Genomic DNA, 20,746 nt, shown 5'->3' with positions numbered 1-20,746 from the left:
ACTGTGCTTCTGTGCTTACACTCTGCCTAGGCAAACTCTTTCACCTTTGTCTATCAACTTGTACCTTTCCTTCTTGCTGGAAGTTTGCTCTCATTCAGCCAGTCCCAAAGAAGGATGACCATTCCCAACCCTCCAACTATCGTCCAATTGCTTTAACGTCCTGTATTTCAAAAGTTTTCGAGTCAGTTCTCAATAGGAAAATTTTAAGACATCTTTCCTATCACAACCTTCTTTCTGATCATCAGTACGGGTTCCGTCAGGGACGCTCCACTGGCGATTTTCTCACCTACCTTTCAGACTCCTGGTCATCCTCCTTTCGGGACTTTGGCGAAAACTTTGCCATTGCACTTGACATCTCAGAGGCTTTCGATCGAGTCTGGCATAAATCTTTAATTTCCAAACTGCCCTCTTACGGTTTCTATCCTTCTATCTGTGCTTTCATCGCTAGCTTCCTTTCTGGTCGTTCTATAGCCACAGTTGAAGACGGCCATCGTTCTTCTCCTAGATCTATCAACAGTGGTGTTCCTCAGGGCTCTGTCCTATCACCAGCTCTCTTCTTTTTATTCATCAATGACCTTCTAAGCTGTACATCTAACCCTATCCACTCATACGCTGATGACTCCACCCTTCACCTTTCCATTCAGTTCCCGCAACGCCCATCTCAGCAGTTACTTCAACAAACAAGGGATGAGGCTATGGCACACCTAATGTCTGACTTGGCTCGTATCTCTGACTGGGGTAAAAATAATCTTGTTGTTTTTAATGCATCTAAGACTCAGTTCTTACACATATCAACCCGATAAAATCTTCCACTGGTATACCCACTAATGTTTAATAATATTCAGCTTAATCCTGCATCATCCTTGAACATGCTTGGGGTTTCATTTACTCGGGACTTATCTTGGAAAGATCATATTACATCTCTTGTAAAATCTGCTTCCAGGAGATTAGGTGTGCTAAGCCGACTCCATTCTTTCTTTATCCCTGCACAATTGTTGATTCTATACAGGGGTTTTAATCCGCCCCTGTGTGGAGTACAATTCTCATGTGTGGGGAGGCTCCCCACATACAGCTCTTCTAAATAGGGTGGAGTCAAAGGCTTTTTGTCTCATTAACTCTCCTCCTCTTACTGACTCCCTTCAACCTCTGTCTCTTCGCCACACTGTTGCATCTGTATCTCATTTCTATCGCTACTTTAATGGTCACTGCTCCTCTGAACTGTCTGCATGCAATTCTCCACCTCTACGATGGGCGCATGGCACCCGTCTATCAGCAAACTCTCATCCCTTATCTGTCCAACTCTCTAATGCAAGAGTTAACCGTACTCCATGTCCTTCATTTATGCAACAGGTCAACTCTGGAACCGTCTCCCTGTATCTGTATTTCCTGCTGCCTATGATCTCCAGTCTTTCAAACGCAGTGTGTCCAGGCATCTCGAAATGATCGGATCTTGAATTTGGCTCTCTATTGTCATTTGTTTTTCTCTTGGAGGGAACTGATATTGCGGGCTTATGGCCTTTGATTCCTTCTTCCTCGGATTATATATACATATATATATATATATATATATATATATATATATATATATATATATATATATATATATATATATATATATATATATATATATTTTTTGATAGAAACTTGAATTGATAGATATAGTTTTGTTGCACACTGCACAACCCAAACTGTTTCTGTGGGATTTACTCTATCACTCCCCAGCACTACCCTGCATGCCCTCACCCTACACCATAGCCCTGCACACACCTCACCTTTCCACTGCATTGACCAGCTCCTCAACAGTTTGAGGTGTTGGTGGCAGCCTGGGAATACTGAGAGAAGAGATGAGGCTGCCGCGATATGCCGTGCCCATCACCACACCAAACATGAGCCAAGACCCCACCAGGATGTAGTTAGACCGACTGGATGAGTGGCCATCAAACAGCCCCTGACCCAAAACGCTGCCCACCATCTCCACCACCACCGACCCAGAGCTCAGTCGTCCGTGTTTTCCCCGCCACACCTCTGTTCTCGTAATCTGGAGGCGAAGGAATGATGCAACAGTATTGATGACATATATTGTGTTCCTTTATCCATTCGTGCTTGGCTATCATGGGGAAGGTTAATTTTAATGTTCATTTTCCTTTCATAGAAAAGGTCTGATCCAGGAGTGTGCCTTTTATGGATTCATCAGACTGTTCTTAACCTCTCCAGTACGAGGATGTAGTTTTTCTGTGTAAACTTGTTACCACCAGCCATGTGCATAATAATGTCATGTGCCAGTACCCGGCCGTGGCTTCATGGGAAGATTTATGGTTTCTTAAATAATCTTGCCATCTTTTCTCTGCAGGCAGAAAAGACAAATTAATAGCCAATTTGGCTGCCCTCACTTAATCTAAACTACACAATGTCGAGTTTTAAATTTATGTATATTAAAAGTGAAGCGTGAGTACTTCGTCATAGCTAAAAGGGAAACGGGAACGTTGTGTTAGAATGATTGGGATCTTATGATGTGGGTAATCTAACTATGATACTTTTCCCTTATGAGAGTCATCTAAGAGTATGATATATTCTTAATACTTGATAATTAAGACTATCAATCAACTTATTTCTTTATTGCGTGAGAACACATCCTATGAGGGTTGACTTTTACAAAAGAACCTCCAGGCATTTTTGTACTTAGTGACACCCCACTTTCTAGGGCCAGTATTCTCATTGGATAAGTAGGCTCCCTGACACCTCTTCTCTACTAGTTCATTTTTAATACGGCTGGTCAGGATAATTCTGAACGTCATTTATGCAGAGTACCGCTATATTAGAATGGCATTAATATCGCTCATGAGGGTGGTATGGTGTAATAAGCAAAATAAATCGGTTTCGAAGAGGAATTAAGGAGCCTTCTAATGAGACGAGAATACGCGCCCAAGACACATCATCTCACCTTACACTCTCTCTCATCCTATCTCTCCATCTCAGTCTCGATCTTCCTCTCCTCATCCTACCAAATTCGATTTCAAACTCTTGAAGTCAGTCAAACACTCTTCATTGACTCCACATCGCCATCCTCCAAAAGAAACCCTGGAGCAGCAACAACTGAATCATTTTTAGCAGCAGGCCTCTTTGAGGTGGTATTTAGTTTTTCTCATCAAATTATTGAATGCAGGATGCACTTAGCTGATGAAATGTACAGTTCTCTTGGTTCATTTGACCAATGTTAGACTTTTCACCTTAACTTGGCCCATATTTTCATCCTTTTACAGCTTATTACACGCACCACAGTGTCGGAATAAAAGAATACTTCGTCTCTGCATTATTTCCATGGCACTTCTTCCTGGCTAGGGCAACGTGTTTGCGTTAATTCCTTGCAACAGCTAAGTATTTTTGATGGAAAAGGTCAGTTTTAGGCCAAGTTAACGTGAAAGGAGTTTCGTGAATCTAATGATTAGGCTGACTTTGGTGTTTTACGGCGAAATGGATGTACACACGAGAGAGAGAGAGAGAGAGAGAGAGAGAGAGAGAGAGAGAGAGAGAGAGAGAGAGAGAGAGAGAGAGAGAGAGAAACACTACAGAGTTTCCAGTCTTTACTTTCTGATACAGGCGATGATCGACTTGAAAAACACCTCCAGTCACTTCTGATGCATGTATATGTCCGCTGTTAATTATCAAAACCACACATGGCATGAGGTTTACACAACATATGAAGTAAAACCGTCAGTCAGAACTATTTTCCTATCGAAGAGAACGCGAACAGTGGCTACTATCATTGTGACCAGAACTAGCTGTGATACGTTTTGGATTGCGTGTGCAAATAATTCTTTATCATTATATATATATATATATATATATATATACAGTATACAAAACAGGTATAGTACAGAAGAACAAAGGAAGGATATAAAATCCATACTCCATATCACAGGTGCCTTCCATGTATTAAAAATCTGTAACAGTTGGAGTTGATTTGCTGTAGGTTGAAGCTTGGGGGGAAACCAACCTGGGGAAGCGAGTTACAAAGAGAAACTGGCCGGGGATCAATGAATTCTGATTAATTTAGTCTGGGGCTGGTGATGCCGTGAACCATATACTCACCCAAACAAGTGTGAAGCAGATGGCCAGCGTGGAGGTAAACACTCCAGCCCACACCTGGTTGCCCAAAGGATAGTAAAAACTGAGCAAGCTTGGTTTTAACACGGGTTTGGCCATAGCGAAACTCATAGCATCCTGATCGACTGAATATGTGTAGTCCCACCTGTAACATTTTAGTGGGAGATTAGGTCATGTACAGCTGGCCACACGTGAACCTAGGACAGTGTTAGTGAGAAGTGGATGTCAAGGCACAACGGCTGACCTTCATGCATCACAGCCACGTGGTCATCATAACTAATATTTGACACCTCTGATAATTCATGGCAGTGGCCCCAACAAACACGTGATTATGTCGAGTTTGACAAGTGTAGCAATTGCTAGAGCTCTGCTGCACACTGATGCTGTCCCAAGTTCATATTGTTGAGAAGCAGGATTTGCAAGTTAGACTGATCTGGAAAATTCCTGATGATTCTAGTAGTACCGCATGTGTCAGAGTTGCCAGTTAGCCAGTTGTTTGAGAGCACAGTTATTTTGTAAGTTGTACCTTAATTTTTTGTGCTCTTTTTCTCTATATTATTTTTTCATGTGATTGTCAAACTACGTACTTTTATCTCAGTTTGTATGCTACATAATTTTAAGTGTTATGCAGTATAAGAAAACTCTGACATGTTTTGGATGTCTCTGAGTTGGTAACTGTTGTATCCGTTGTTCCCTCCGGAAAGTACAAGAACTTTGCAGAAATAGTAGATCACTCTAGAATATAGGAAGCTTACATAAGGAAGGGGAAGAGACTAAAGCAGTTTCAGTCAGTTTTTAGTCCAGTTTGAGTATAGTCATGTGTCAGTGCAGTTAGTGAGGTTTGTATATCTTCAGTACTTGTCAAAATATTGAAATGTTGTTGGCAAGCATTAACTGTGATGGCATTTAGAGAAGATTGTATATCTTCGGTACTTGTGAAAATTGTGAAGTGTTGGTGGCAAGCATTAAGTGCAAGTGCAGTTAGTAAACTTTGTCTATCTTCGGAACTTGTGAAAATAGTGAGGAGAAAGTTGGCAAGCATTAACTGTAATGATTTGAAATACAAAGAGTGAGCTTAAGAAGCCAGTGATCTTGTGCACTGTACACCGAGAGGCTGCCTCTAGGAAGAAGAACTCACTGGGCAACATCCTTCCTATACTGAACTATTGCTGTTGGGGCCTGTGGCAGTGTGGGATGGGGACATAACAGTGGGGTCAGGAGTGGGATAATTAGAAAGTGCTGCAGTGAGTCAAACCTTCAACACGGAGCAAGGGAGTGAGCAGACAAGGTCCTTAGCTGGGCAGGAGGATGACGTGTCTATGGCGGCATTTATGAAGCTGTTACAAGCACAAAGAACGGAATGAAGGACTACAGGCAGAAAGTATACAGCAACAAGCACAGAATGAAGGACAGAAAGAACTCAAAGGACAATTACAGGCACAAAATGAAGAAACGAAAGAAGAATTGCAAGTACAGAAGGAATAGCTTCAAGTGGCATTACGGGAGCAACAGAGGTAATTACAACTCGGGATGAAAGAACAACTAGATGCCTCCATGGGGGAAATGAAAGAAGAACAGAAACAATTTAAGGAGGAAGTATATGCTGAGCTACAGAAGCAGATGTATGAGGTAAGCAATAATGTGATGGAGTGCAAACAGCATGTAGACGACCAGTTGGAGACAATTAGTGAGGGTATTGTGATGGAGTGCAGACAACACGTAGATAACCAGCTGAAACATGTAGTCGAACATGTAATGATAATTAGTGAGAAAATTGAGGCTGTAGAGAAAAATTGCACTGCTGTGCCTCAGGCTAGTGTATAGGGAGCATACGAAAAGAATGGACAGTGTATGTTGAAACTTGAAGGATCCCAAGCATCTAAAGGTAGCATTACAGGGCTGAATAATCAGAATGCAGAAGTTTTAAGTCCTGGACTTAATTATGATGCCCCAGTTTTTAGGCCCCAAACCAGTGAAATGCATGGCTATAATTTGCATCCAATTAAAAAGAAACCACAGGAATTTGATGGTAGAGTATTTCGGGAAGTTTACGGTGTGCAGTTTGAATTGCTCGCTGATCATAACGGTTGGGTTGATAGGCAGAGGGCAGTGCAGCTTACTACTAGCCTCAAGGGTGCTGCAATGGAAATTCTGGGCCAAATGTCAGTAGAGGAAATGAACAGTTATCGTTCCTTAGTAGAAGTACTGGAGCACAGATATGGAACCATGTACCAGGCCGAGGTTTACAGGCCAAGATTCTGGACCGTACAGGCTCGAGGGGATTCCTTACAACAGTTTGCTCATGAACTGGAGAGTATGGCATTTTTGGTGTACCCTTGAGCAACACCTAACCTGCTGGCTATTCTTATGAGGGACCAGTTCATCAGTCCCCTTGATAGTGCAGAGTTGAAAGTGCAAGTGAAGCAGGCACAACCCAGAAGCATGCCAGAAGCACTAGTCAGGGCTCTAGAATTTTAGTCCTACGTCAGGTCCAGTACATCTGTTTTTCAGGTAGGTCGTAGTGCAGGACTCAGAGGAAGAAAGGGGCAGGTACGTGAAGAGAAAAAATTTAAAAGAAGTTGCTGGTACTGTGAAAATCCTGGACATAGGAAAGAGGACTGCTACAAGTGGAAGAGGGAACAGGAGACAACTGGGGGAAGTTGCTAGTTCTGCGGGAAGGCGGGACACAAGAAGGCAGATTGTTACAAATGGAAGGAGGAACACCAGAGGAGTGCAAGGAAATCTACAAGTGTAAAAAAGATGTGTTGGACATGTGGGACACTTCAGTTCTGATTGTCCAAAAAAGAAAAAGGAGGATAAGTAGGCTGCAGAAGACCAGAAAGTTGTGGAAAATTAGTGGAGGCTGGCGTTGAGGTTGCTTTTCCCATGTAGACCAACCACTGAGAAAATGCAAAAGCACAGCGATCAACAGTTTGCGAATAGACGGAAGAATAAACAGAAATAAGTGTTCCCTGGTGATTGATTCAGCCTCGGAGCAGACTTTTTTGAGGCCTGATGTGTTACATCACCAGTACCAGCCTGAGTCATCAGAACAATTGTGTGGCATACTGTAACTGGGCACTGCACAGAACTGAGGGGACCCTTGGATGTCCAGACTGAAGGGGCAGGGCAAGAGGGCATGCTTCCAGTCTATTTAGTCGAGATAGAGGATCCTTGCCTTCTTGGTCTGGACTATCTGTTGTCCAAGGGATGTGAGCTGGACTTCTGCTCCATGAAGCTGAAGGTTTGAGAAAAATCTGTTCCTGTCACGGCAATGCGATATACCATTTCTGGTGGTGAGGTGAGAGCGCTCTGCACTACAGTGATACACCAAGATCAGAACTACTGCTCCAGTGTAAGGTGAGTGGCTCATTTGACAGCTGTGTAAGAGTAGTGGAGCCTGATGTACGGTGCAAGATGAAGGCCAGAGTGGTGGTGGGGAGAACTTTGGTGGAAACTGGTGCAGGTGAAGTGTCGGTTGCGGTGGCCAGTTTTTCCCTTGAGCCACAGAAGATTAACAATCGAGTAATTGTGGAACTGTGCCAGGTCGTGGACCTTGAGTGGCATCAGATGAAGGTCTGTATAAGAATTGTAGTCAAAGAAGCTGAGTATCTGCCACTCCACCTAAGAGACATAATTATTTTCAAGGAGTTGCCAATGCCTGGAAGGCTCACAGGTCCTGAAGTTGAGGCAGCTGCTGTCAAAGTTTGTTGATTTTTTTCACCAAAGACCTTGACCTGGGGTTCACTGATCTGGTGGAGCAGTGTATAGACATCAGGGATCACTCCATAATTAAACAGCCAGTGAGGAGGATGGCGCAAGCCCAATGGGATGAAATGGAGAAGGTAATGGAGAATCTCCAAAGTTGAGGAGTGATAGAAAAGTCCAGCAGTCCTTGGGCATCATCCGTGGTTCTGGTAAGGAAGAAGTATGGCTCAGGTGCTGTGTAGATTATCAAGCCCTGAATGAAGTGACAGTGAAAGATGTATATCCCTTGCCAAGAGTTGATGAACCGTGGATGCTATGTCAGGTGCCAAGTGGTTCTCCATCCTAGACATGAAGGCAGGATATCATCAGGTCAAGGTTGCAGAGAAGGACAAGGAGAAAACAGCCTTTTCATATGGGCAGGGTTTATGGCAGTTTAAAGTGTTGCCATTTGGCCTATGCAATGCCCCAGTTACTTTTGAGCGTCTTATAGATCGTGTACTGGAAGGCCTGCACTGGCAGACAGCTCTCATTAATCTTTACGATATAATTGCGTCTGGACGGACTTTTGACAGGGAATTGGAGAGGCTGTCAGAGGTGTACAACAGGATCTGATTGCACCTTAAGCTGAACTCCAGGAAGTGCTACTTGTTCCAGAAGGAAATGAAGTACCTGGGACACTGTAGGCAAGGGCAGCATCCGTACTGATCCAGAGAAAGTTGCAGCTGTGAAAAACTGGCCGGTTTCAACTTGTGTGAAGGAGATAGAGTTTCCTGGGCTTGTGCACCTACTGTCGGTGTTTTGTCAAGGACTATGCCACTATAGCTGCACCTCTGCACAAGCTGTCGGGGAAGAAGCAGAAGTGTCCGAAAGCCATCGATGAACTCAAGCATGCGTTGGCAAGCTCTCTAGTATTGCCATACCCTGAAGAGAGTCAGCCATTTATCTTGGACTGTGACACTAGCGGGCATGGTATTGGTGGAGTCCTGTCACAGAAGAAGGGTGACAAGTATGTGGTGTATTACAGCAAGAAGCTCAGCCCATCAGAGCAGAACTACTGTGTGACCTGTAAGGAGGTCTTGGCAGTGATGAAGAGCCTTGATTTCTTTCATCCCTACTTGTATGGGTTCTACTTCATCATCAGGATAGACCACGCAGCTCTGAAGTGGCTGAAGAAGTTAAAGAATCTGGAATGACAACTGGCAGGCTGGCTAGGGAATTAGAACCAGCACAATTAGGAGGTGCAGCACCGTCCTAGGCAGGTACATGGCAATGCTGACAGCCTGAGTCGTTGGCCTTGTGACCCAGAGTGCCAGCGGTGTAGTAAAAACGAAGATCATAGCAAGAAATGCAGTCATACTGAAGTGAAAAGGCCAGTGTCAAATGCAGAAGGCCTGAAGATGATATGGATGGACAGTGACAGGGCCAGTGTCAGATACAGAAAACCTGAAGAGGATACAGATGGAGGATGCAGATTTACAACCAGTGCTAGAGTGGCTGCAACAGAGTACAGTACAACCATCTTGGGAGGGGTTTCTAGATTCAGTCCTGTGACCAAGAGCTACTGAAGCCAGTGGGACCGTCTTCATTTGAACAACAGATTACTGGAGTGTCAGTGGGAGACACCCAGTGACGTTAGGAACTACTGACAACTGGTGGTTCCAAAGAAAATGAGGTCTGTGATCTTGGATGAGTCTCATAACCAGATCATTAGTGTGCATATGGGAATGAAGAAAACTCTAAGTCAGCTGCGACAAAGGTTCTACTGTACTGGCATGTGTCAGGATGGTGTCAGGCATGTGAAGTATGTTGCACCAAGAAGGGACCCAAGAAACATGGTTGTGCCCCTCTTGAGCTGTACCAAGTGAGTGCACCGATAGAAAGAGTTGCAGTAGACATTGCTGGACCTCTGCCACTCACCGAAAAAGGAAGCCAGTATATGTGTGTTGCCATGGAGTACTTCACAAAATGGTCAGATGCCTATGCCATCCTGATCAAGAGGCTGCAACTGTTACTCTGGTTTAGGTTGACCAGTTCTTCTGCCATTTTAGGATGCCACAAGAACTACATTCAGACCAGGGTAGAAACTTCGAGTCTGCTGTGTTCTGTGAATGCTACTGGGGATTAAGAAGACCAGGAAGACCCCATTAAGGCCATAGTCAGATGGGATGATGGAGAAATTCAACTGAACTCTGGAACAAGAAGTGGCTAAGTAGTGCATGGATGGACAAACTGAATGGAACCAAAAATTATCTGCGTTGCTGATGGCATATCGGTCTGCATCCCATGAGTCTACTGGCTACACCCCTGCAAAACTGATGTTGGGCCACGAGTTATGCTTCCCCGTTGACTTGTCAATGAGCAGACTACCTGGTGAAGACTTGCCTACAGACACCCCCAGCTATGCAAAGCATCTCTAAGAAAGGCTGGCTGAGGTACATCATCAAGTGTGAGGAGTCTTTAAGTTTTCAAGAGAGGTGATGAAATGCAAGTATGATGCCAATGCAAGTGAGTTGAGCTTCAGGGATGGTGACAAAGTCTGGTTATACACACCTCAGAGGAAGTGAAGTCACAGAAGCTGCAGAACCCATGGGATGGGCCTTAAACTATGTTGGACTGCCCATCAGATGTAATGTACTGGATTCGGGGAGGCAGGAAATCTCGCCCGAAGGTGGTACACGTGAATCGTCTGTGGCAGCACCATGGGCCAGGAAAGAACAGGTGGTATGCAACCAAGGAATCATTCTCACACACAGCCGAGGATGTTGAGGAGGATTAAGGAGCTGAAGTACAAGAGGATGGTGATAGTTTCTGGAGGGAAGAAGTGCATCAGGAAGAGGACCAAGACATTCCAGAAGGAGTGGACTGTGTGGAGGAGCAGGGACGTTGTTGGAAACGGAATAGGAGAGGGCTTAATAAGCGAAAGGATTATTTTAGAAAGGATTATTTTGTGTATAATTAGATGTTAAGTTTGGATTAAGGATTATGTTTGTATATATTGTTTAGTTTTGTCAGGACAGTAAAAGGACTAGGGAGGGGGTAGTGTTCAGAAGCAGGATTTGCCAGTTAGATTGTGCTTGGGAATTACTAATGATTCTAGTCTACCGTACGTGTCAGAGTTGGCAGTTAGCCTGCTGTTTGTAGGTGCAGTTATTTTTTAAGTAGTACATTAATTTTTTGTGCTATTTTTCCCTATAATGTTTTTATGTGTTTGTTAAATTATGTTATTTTATCTCAGTTTGTATGGTAAATAATTTAATGTGTTGTGCAGTGTAAGAAAAATCTGCGATGTTTTGGATGTCTGAGTTGGTAACTGTTGATACCCTTGCTCCCTCAGGAATGCACGAGAACTTTGTAGAAGATCACTCTAGAGCAGTGGTTCCCAACCTGGGAGCCATGGCCCCCAAGGGGGCCATGGGACATTGACTGGGGGGCCATGGGCCTTATTGGTAATATAAGATATTATAAGGTATTTGGTCTGGGTAAAACCTGACAGAAATCAAGTATGAAGTATACCTTACTGTGCTAGTTTAGCCTTAAGTATATTGGGGTAATTACCGTTTTCTGCACAGTATCAAATATTAAAAATATATAAATATACGATCTGAGTTATATAGGGGCCATGGAGCTTCTCATAATTTTCTCGGGGGGCCACAGGAACAAAAAGGTTGGGAACCACTGCTCTAGAGTATAGGAAGCTTATATAAGGATGGGGAAGAGACTAGAGCAGTTTCAGTTCGTTTTCAGTCCAGTTTGAGTGTAGTTAAGTGTCTGTGCAATTGGTGAAGTTTGTACATCTTCGGAACTTGTGAAAATAGTGAAGTGTTGTTAACAAGCATAAAGTGTATTTGTATTAAAGAAGATGGTATATCTTCGGTACTTGTGAAAATAGTGAAGTGTTGGCAAGCTTTACGTGTCAGTGCAGTTTGTGGAGTTTGTATATCTTCGGTACTTGTGAAAATAGTGAAGTGTTGGCAAGCTTTACGTGTCAGTGCAGTTTGTGGAGTTTGTATATCTTCGGTACTTGTGAAAATAGTGAAGTGTTGGCAAGCTTTACGTGTCAGTGCAGTTTGTGGAGTTTGTATATCTTCGGTACTTGTGAAAATAGTGAAGTGAAAGTTGGAAAGCATTAAGTGTAATTATTTGCAAAATAAAGACAGTGAACTTAAAAAGACAGTGTTTATTATTTACGATGCCTGAGGTGATCTTGTGTACTGTACACCGACAGGCTGCCTCTAGGAAGAGCAACTCACTGGGCAACGTACTTCCTATACTCAGCTACTGCTGTTGGAACCTGTGGCAGTGTGGAACGGGGACGTAACAACATGTTGCCTAATGTACATGTTGTTCCACTTGTAATATATCAGTGGGGAGAAATGGTCATGGCTTGTATTCCTCATTGGATAAGGAGGTTTTCTGACATCTAATCGATTTATTTAGCTTATTACACCTTATTAGACATTCCTGTGTTATGTAAAGACTTCTAGTTGTCATACTCTGCATATGTAATGTGCAGAAAGATATTAACCAACTATATCCAAAGAAATAACAATAATAATTGCCATGAAAGATGTGCTTGAGGGCCTCCATTCCTGAAGAGAATACGGGACCATGTCACTATGCACACACAGACAAGTATTTTCGCAAAGTTTGACGAGTACATAACGGTATAATCGAACCGTCTAAAACATGCACCAGTAGAGATAGGGGTTTTCATTGTATTTCGTCATTTGTGAATTTTCTTCAGACGGAACTGGGAAGATGGTTCTCTCTCTGACCGTACAATACAAAGTCACAGGTTGTATTCTAAAACTTGTATTCTCGTCTGTTAATGAGGCTCCCTAACACAAATTTCTTAGTGATTTATTATCGGCTATGGGTGGTTAATACCATACTGTCTATCGTTTTTGCAGAGTATACATGTGCTGGAAGGATTTATGCCACAGTGTAGAGGATATTAAGGTGTAATAAGGAAAATAAGTCACTTAGGTGAAGGTGTTAGGGAGCTTCCATAACCAACGAGAGTGCGGCCCCAAGTGGCTTTGAACATTGCAGCACATCTTTCTAAGCTATTTAATTTGCCAATGGCATTTTCACTTTCCTTTGTATGTGAATAAACGACATCCATATTAATGTGTGTGTGTGTGTGTGTGTATATATATATATATATATATATATATATATATATATATATATATATATATATATATATATATATATTAAATAACAGAAGAGGAAGGAAAAACAAATGAATAAAAAAAAAACTAATTCTTACACCAGATTACTGGTGTCGTCTGTTCATAAAATATCTGTAACAGACTTGAACAGCTGTTGGTTGAAGTTTTGAGGGAAACAACTCTGGGGATGCGAGTCCCAGAGAGCTACAGTTGTGGGAATGAAAGAATTCTGATAGGTAAAATTTCTGCAATATTACTGAGTGACATTCCAGTCATGAGCGCTACCAGATGCCCTTGTAGCACGAGGGAAGGCATGGAGAGGTGGCATAATGGATGCAACTTCGTCTGAGCATTTGCTATAAAGACATTGCAAAATATTGCAAGGGAGGCAACATTCCTTCTTACTTGTAGGGGAGGTAGTTTATCAGTAGTAGCAGGGTTATTAACCCTAGGCATCTCATCGATGTATGGGTACATCGCAACATTTTGTCACAGCTAGGCCCGTCGACATACTGGTACGTCGCACAATTGCAAGATTCATAACTTGCACACTTTTCAATTTTCGTGCGTGATTTTTGGTACGTATACACGGGACACCTTCCTCTATTCCTCTACAAGATGCCAGGCAGGGACAATACCTTATCCTGCATAACCTCCCCCCCCGTATGCCATTGTCTCGGCAATTCACCTGTTACCAGTGACCTGGCCAATAAAGACATTCAGGGCCAGAGTGATTCCCCAATCGATGACAATGTGGAGGACAAAGTTTACATCGCATTAGAGGAAGAAACAGTCAGAAATGATGATCAGGTAATGTCATCAAAAAGGGTCAGGTATGTTGATGTGTTAGTGAGTGAAACAATGCTTATATTGCCTATATTACTGTTTGAAAACCAATATACTCTCGTACTACATATAAATTCGTACCAAATAGATAAATAAATACCGTTTATGAGTGGTGTGGAATAGTTACCCTCCCACAGAACTCTTTTTCTTTGGAGCCAGCCTGATAGAAAACACAGTAAGGTAAGGAGGTACTGCTACCTGTATTGAGTATTTTAAACCTCAGGTGAGCAATTTCTCTATGAATTTTCTATGTTTCTCACCAAAAGCGGAGGTTTTAGCCAATTTTTTTTTTTTTTCCAAAATTGGTCGGGGCTGGGGGAAGTCAGTGGTGGAAAACCAGTCGGGACGTGACGGGTTAATAATTCTAACAGTTCTGATTTTTGGCTTGATGTTTTAATACAACCTCTCCACATGCATTCCCCAAGGGTGAGCAGTATCGAACCTGAGAGCGCACATGACTCTTATAAAATATAACTAACTGCTCATCAGTGAAGAAGTTATAGACTCGGTACAATAATCTTTGAGGCGGTTTTAGCAAGTGATTGGACATGAGAGGTCCAGCTGAGGGCACTGTTAAGTGAGATGTCGAGAATTTCAATACTTTTGGAGAAGGGAAAATTTGTGGCATTGAAGGTAATATTCAAATCTGGCTATACTTGTCTATTAATAAATTGTATGTATTAAGTTTTACTAGCATTAAATGAGACAAGGTTGTTTTGTCCCCATTCACTGATGTTAGATAAGTCTTGATTTATGGAGATGGCTGTACTGAGTTGAGAGTTTGAGATATCAGACTTTGAAATGGGTGTCTGAGTGTGAATGAACTATGAAGTGTTGAGTCATCTGCATATGAATGGATGGGATTGTGGGTGACGAGAGATCATTAATATGAACCAGGAAAAGGGTTGGCGCCAGAACTGATCCCTGTGGCACGCTGGTGTTAATTGAGTGGAAATTGGAATATACATCATCTACTTTTACTCTTATTTTTCTGTTGCTGATGTATGATAGAAATCAAAGAAATAAAAGACTTTAGTCCACTGCAAGGAAGTTTGGACAACAGGGAACGGTGCCATACTCTGTCAAAAGCTTTAGAAATATCAATGGCAAGTGCATGAATTTCTCCTTGTAGGTCGATTGATTGATGGATGGTATGAGTTAGGAGATTCTGTATGTCAGTGGTGGCTCTTTCTTGGTGAAAACCATATTGTCTATCACTAATTAAGTTGTTGGATTCAAGATATTTAATTATGTGCTTATTAATTAAAGTTTCAAATACCTTACAAAGGGAAGATGTGACAGCTATTGGTCTCTAATCATAGGAGTCAGAGGAATTTCCTTTCTTTGGAATTGGGTGGATATTGGCTTCTTTCCATGAATTAGGGAATGAAGAAGTATGTAAGCATAGTCTGAATAATTTAGCAAGAACACAAGCAAGTTCTCGTGAACACTTTTTCAAAACATTTGGTGGAATTCCATCTGGGCCTGGAGCTTTGTTGGTAGGTAAATTGTCTAGGATGGATTTCACATATATTGTCTGTATTTTAAGTGGAACAGTTTCTGTAGAGTCAGATTCTAGTACTGGGACATTCCGGCTGGCTTCCTCTATGGTAGAATTTTAGGCAAATGTACTGACAAAGATATTTGCTTTCCCATGCGGGTCATTTGTAATGTTGCCACCTGAAGATTTTGGTGGGGGAATGGATGATGACTTGTTAAAGTTATTATTTAAAGAATTCAGAGTTGACCAGAATATTGTATTGTCATTGGGGTTGTTAAGTAGTTTTGATGCTTGATTTTGAAGAAAGTTTGTTTTAGCAAGATTTATTACAGCTTTTGCGTGGTTTCTAGCAATTTTAAATTGAGAGCGTTATTCAGATTTTTTTTCATTTTAAGTAAGAGTTATATGCTAATGACTTTTGGGCTGTTGCTCTAGCACAGTTGCTATCAAACCATTTTGGAGAGTTCGATCTTTTAGTGAACTCTTGACTTAGTATGAATAAATCTATACCAGCTAGTATTAAGTCGCAAATGTGGGACTGGGTAGAATTGGCATCACTAGAGAAGAAAGACTGCCATGGAATGTCAGCAAGATAATTTTTAAATCCATCCCAGTTTGCCCTATCGAAGTGCCATCAGGTCACCTTGACAGGTTCAGAACGGGGAGGTCTGGGGGGGCTAACTAATGAGGCTTCAATGAGATTGTGGTCAGAGGATCCAAATGGAGGCAATACTTCTATCCTGTATTGATAGGGATTATTTGTCAGGAATAGATCCATGAGATGGGCATAATGGTCAGGATTCTCTGGTTTTCTGGTTGGTTGCATTACCAGCTGAATGAGATTAAACTCTTCTGCAAACAGCTCAAAATCTAAACAACCATCATCAGTCCTGGCAGAGTGCAATAACCATTCAACATTATGTATGTTAAAATCACCCAAAATGGTAATTTCGATGCTAAAGGCAAGGTTAAGGTTACTCAACTGTGTGGATATGGAATCAAATACACTGGGTTCCAAAGAAGCACTGAGGGAGCGACAGATTATTCAGATATATCTGGTAATATTTTGACAATTTAGTTTGTACAATGAGTAATCAAAACTGGATAAAATGAGTTAAAAAGGGTGTCAACTGCATACTGAGATTTGATATAACAACAGGTGCCGCCCTTGTTATGGAAGTTTGTGAGAAAATGGTAACCGGGAAAACAAAATGGGGATATTTCAGTTGAGGGTGAGATATGTGGTTCTGTGAAGAATAATGGCAGAGGGGATATGGACTGTAGGAGAAAATGAACTGGATGTTCGTGAAGAATAAGGCAGCACTTTCACTACTACATTGACGAGCATGACAGGAAATTGCACTAGTCGCTGCCGGCACAGTCTCTTGATGACGACTGGGAGGACCGTGTGCCACAAGCCTGACCCTGCCAATAGTGGTAATCTGAGGTACCACCTCTTTTGAAAGTAATATTGCAGTAGCCATTGCTAAAGAGAGTGGGAATAGCAGGTGTGATATCTTACGTGCATATAGTGCTGTGTAGAAAGTTGAATGAAGTGGTATTAAGAGATTATGCTGGCCTACTCTCCGTGTAAATGAAAGGACTGAAAATGTTCAGCAATGGAAGATGGTCAGGATCAATGGATGACCTGAATTTTTACCTGCGGCTTAACTTAGGGTCACCTGCAGCAGGGAATGGAACACAACAAAGGATGACCTGAATCTAAAAATGGCTGTATTGTGGCACTGAGTTAGTATGCTTTGTGGATATTTTAGCTAAAATATCCACAAAGCATACTAACTCAGTGCCACAATACAGCCAAGAAACGATTCCTTGAAGGGAAAGCTAATAAGCCAGATCGCCAGAACATTCAAAGAACCCTTGTCCTCCCCTTCCATGAAAATTTTCTTGATGTTGTTCACATACTGAGGAAACTCACTGTACAAGTAGTATTCAAATATGAGAACACCATCAAAAAAACCCTCATCAAGAACAGCCCTTTCAGTAATTCAGGCGTTGTTTACAAAATCCCATGTAAAAGCTGTAACAAATTTTACATAGGACAATCTGGAAAATATTTGGAAACTTGAATCTCACAACATAAATACAGTGTAAGAACACCCCAACAGAGTAGTGGTTTATTTCAGCACAAAGCATCCAGTGATCACCATATTGACTGGACAGGCTCCAAGATTCTAGCAAGATCAAAAAGCTTAGATGAAAGAAATGTAATAGAATCTTGTCTAATTTCTGGCACATATGAAAAGAATGTAAACATGAGCTATGGTCACTTTAAGTGCGATAAATTGTTAACTGAATTAATTTTAAAGCAGTATTTCCCAGACTAACACGCTTGTTCCCTGTCATCTCCTGGTGGTGTAGTCACACCTGTGTGGGACACACCAAGCATTAATCCCCTAGGTCTTAAGTTAAGCAGCAGTATTTATCCCCTCCTCCCTCCCCCCTCTCCCCTTCCCCTTTCCCCTCCTCCCCTCCCCCTTCCCCCTCCCTCCCACTCCCCTTTCCTCCCCTCCTAATCCCTTCTCCTTTGTCACATGCCTTTTTAGATTCAGGTCATCCCTTGTTATGTTCCACTCCCTGCTGCAGGTGACCATAAGTTAAGCTGCAGGTAAAAACTCAGGTCATCCATTGTTCTGTGTGCCACTACCTGCTGCGGGTGTGCATAAAAGACCTCTACCCTTTACGTTTCTGTCTCACTCTGTCTGAAGATGTAATATACGAAAGTACTCACTGTCGCTCCTTTCATTTCTCCTGTGGTTAGTTTGCATACATATCTTCACGGTGAAGCGAAGTCTCTGCATATATATATATATATATATAAAACAAAGACATTACAAACGCGTAATATGCCGCGTAATTCGGTACGAATGAAGTGTTACGAGGCCACCTCTATCCCTGTTATTCTGCTGACTCTTTACCACTGTCGCTGGCTTCAGAAAATATTCATAACCTAAGCCTGTATTCTTGTCGGTTTTGGAAGCTTCCTAAAACTTTTTTCCTATCAGATTCATTTTGTTTATTACGCTTTACTGTCCTCTTTACTATTACATAAATTCTTCCTATGTTGGTGAAATCTGCATCAACAAAATACAAAAATATAATAACCAGCCGTATAAAAAATAAATTGTTAAGGCTGAGCTGTAAGGGAACTTTCTTTTCCCGACGACAATAGGAACTTTGTTGCAGACGTGGCCTTACAATTTCATTGCTAACTGTTAATGGTGCAGGTTAGCCAGGCTTCTATCATTCTAACACTTGCTAACAGGCTGTCCTTCACTGTGACATTCTAGACACGACCTCCCTCCGTTTTGAGGCGGAATAAGTGGGTCAGCATAAACACTGGCTTACGATTGTACTGTCTGATGCTCATTAATTAACTGAAAATACACAGTTGACATTTTTATGAAAGTTTTAAATGGTCTAGGTAACTTTAGTGGTCTCAGTACAAAATGGTTAGATCGACGTCGTGCTTATTTCTCTCGACGGGTAGATATGGCCACGTAAACAAAAGGAGATTAGTCTACTTTAGTGTTTGTGAGTTATAGCATATACCTCAAAAGCAGAAAAATGGCTGATCTAACTTGTAAGCTTCAGTTGTCAACTAAAACATAGTGGTCCTGCCTCCTTTTCTCGAAATGAAGGGGTATGGTTACTTAAAGAAAGGAACCTAACATATGATGCTGCCTAACTCTTGGTCAATCTATTATAAAACAAATTGCTGCCGAAGAATTATTGATCTAACTTAGATGGTTACAGTTCATGATGGTTACACAGAAGTCTTCCTTACATCTCGAGATGAATGGGTAGGATCGGGTGGAAGACGCTGGCAACGAAGTACTGCCTGGTCGTCACCAGTTCATGTATCTGTGGAAAGGTAAGTGAAACTGTTTAAACCTGGCATATACTATATTTCCCCGTCCAGTCGAGGACGCGTCTTACTGCCTAAGAAAACAGTCCCCTGAGTTATTTCCTGGTTTTCCTTGCTGCTGCCAGACAAATAAATTTAGGTTAGGAGAGATTCTGGGAAAAGTTATGGCTACTTATAAGCTTCATAAACCCCTTTACCACGAAAGGCCTTCCCTAAATAAATAAAAGTAGTCCGGAGATAAATATAAGTTACGTCATAAGGATAAAGGATTGACAATTGAGATTCCCTTTAATTACTTCATACCACTTTATGTTCTGTGAAATTTTGTGTTTCTGGCCTCCCTTTCGGGATTAAAGCGTCTGGCAATAGCTAGATATATAAATAGATAAATTGATAGAGCGTGGTTGTATGTTTAATCCTGCACTTAAGCCACATCAGAAATCAACCCATGAGAAAAATTCATGTCCCTTTACCCTTTAGGCCAGTCCTCGAAATCTAACCATACTGTCGTATGTAATTATAGCCTTACTGTCATTACGGAAGTTACCCCCATTCACTTTTGTAGTTCAGATTGACATTGCTCACGTTCCCTTTGTAGTATGAAACGTTTTGTTGTATAAAACGTTTTGCTGTGTGCTACTTTTGCAGTAGCAAAACATCTATCTATCTATCTATCTATAGCCCGACGCCCTAACCCGCAAAGGGTGGCCGCAGACAAAACGCCTCCAAGTCGCTCTGTCACCCACCATTTGACTACCCTCCCCCCAACTCACCCCCCCCTCACTCATATACCTCTCAACTCCATCCCCCCACCTCATCCTCGGTCTACCCCTCCCTCCACCTCACCCACATACACCCTCCTAGTCAGTCTCTCATTCTCCATTCTCTCCACATGTCCAAACCACCGCAGTGTATTTCTCCTAATCTTCTCAACCACATCCACGTCCACCCCACAACGTTCCTTCATTTCTTCATTCGTCAACCTGTCCCTCCACGTCACTCCACATGCTCCTCTCAAGTAACTCATTTCCACTGCTCTCACTCTTGACTTGTTCCCCTCTTGCAAGGTCCACGCCTCGCTTCCATACGTCAGGGTAGGGATCACAATACTGTCATGCAGTGACTTCTTAACTTCCATACTCACCTCCCTATTTCTCATCACTGCTTTCAGTGTGCCAACAACCTTCCTTCCCTGCTGTACCCTTTCACGTACTTCATCTCCCAAAGTTCCATCCTTACTCATCACACTACCCAAGTACTTGAATGCACTCACATTCTCCATATCCTCACCATCCAACCTCACTGCACCCTCTGTGACTTCATTCCTCTCAAACACAAACATACACTATATATATAGAAGGCGTCACTGCACGAAGCAAAGTGAAGCAGAAAATGTGTGTTATCTAGCCTCTCATTTGAAGGACAACTTTTTATACTTAAATTTCGTTTTTTTTCGTATTTGCGTAGTTCAGGAGCTGATTGTGAACTGAAGGGCCTGGGAAAAGACTTCATTGACTACTTTAC

The sequence above is a fragment of the Coenobita brevimanus genome, chromosome 25 (assembly GCF_032717465.1).
Source record: "Coenobita brevimanus isolate Jiangsu-jjx chromosome 25, ASM3271746v2, whole genome shotgun sequence".
Classification (NCBI taxonomy): domain Eukaryota; kingdom Metazoa; phylum Arthropoda; class Malacostraca; order Decapoda; family Coenobitidae; genus Coenobita; species Coenobita brevimanus.
Note: the sequence above shows the minus strand (reverse complement) of the source record.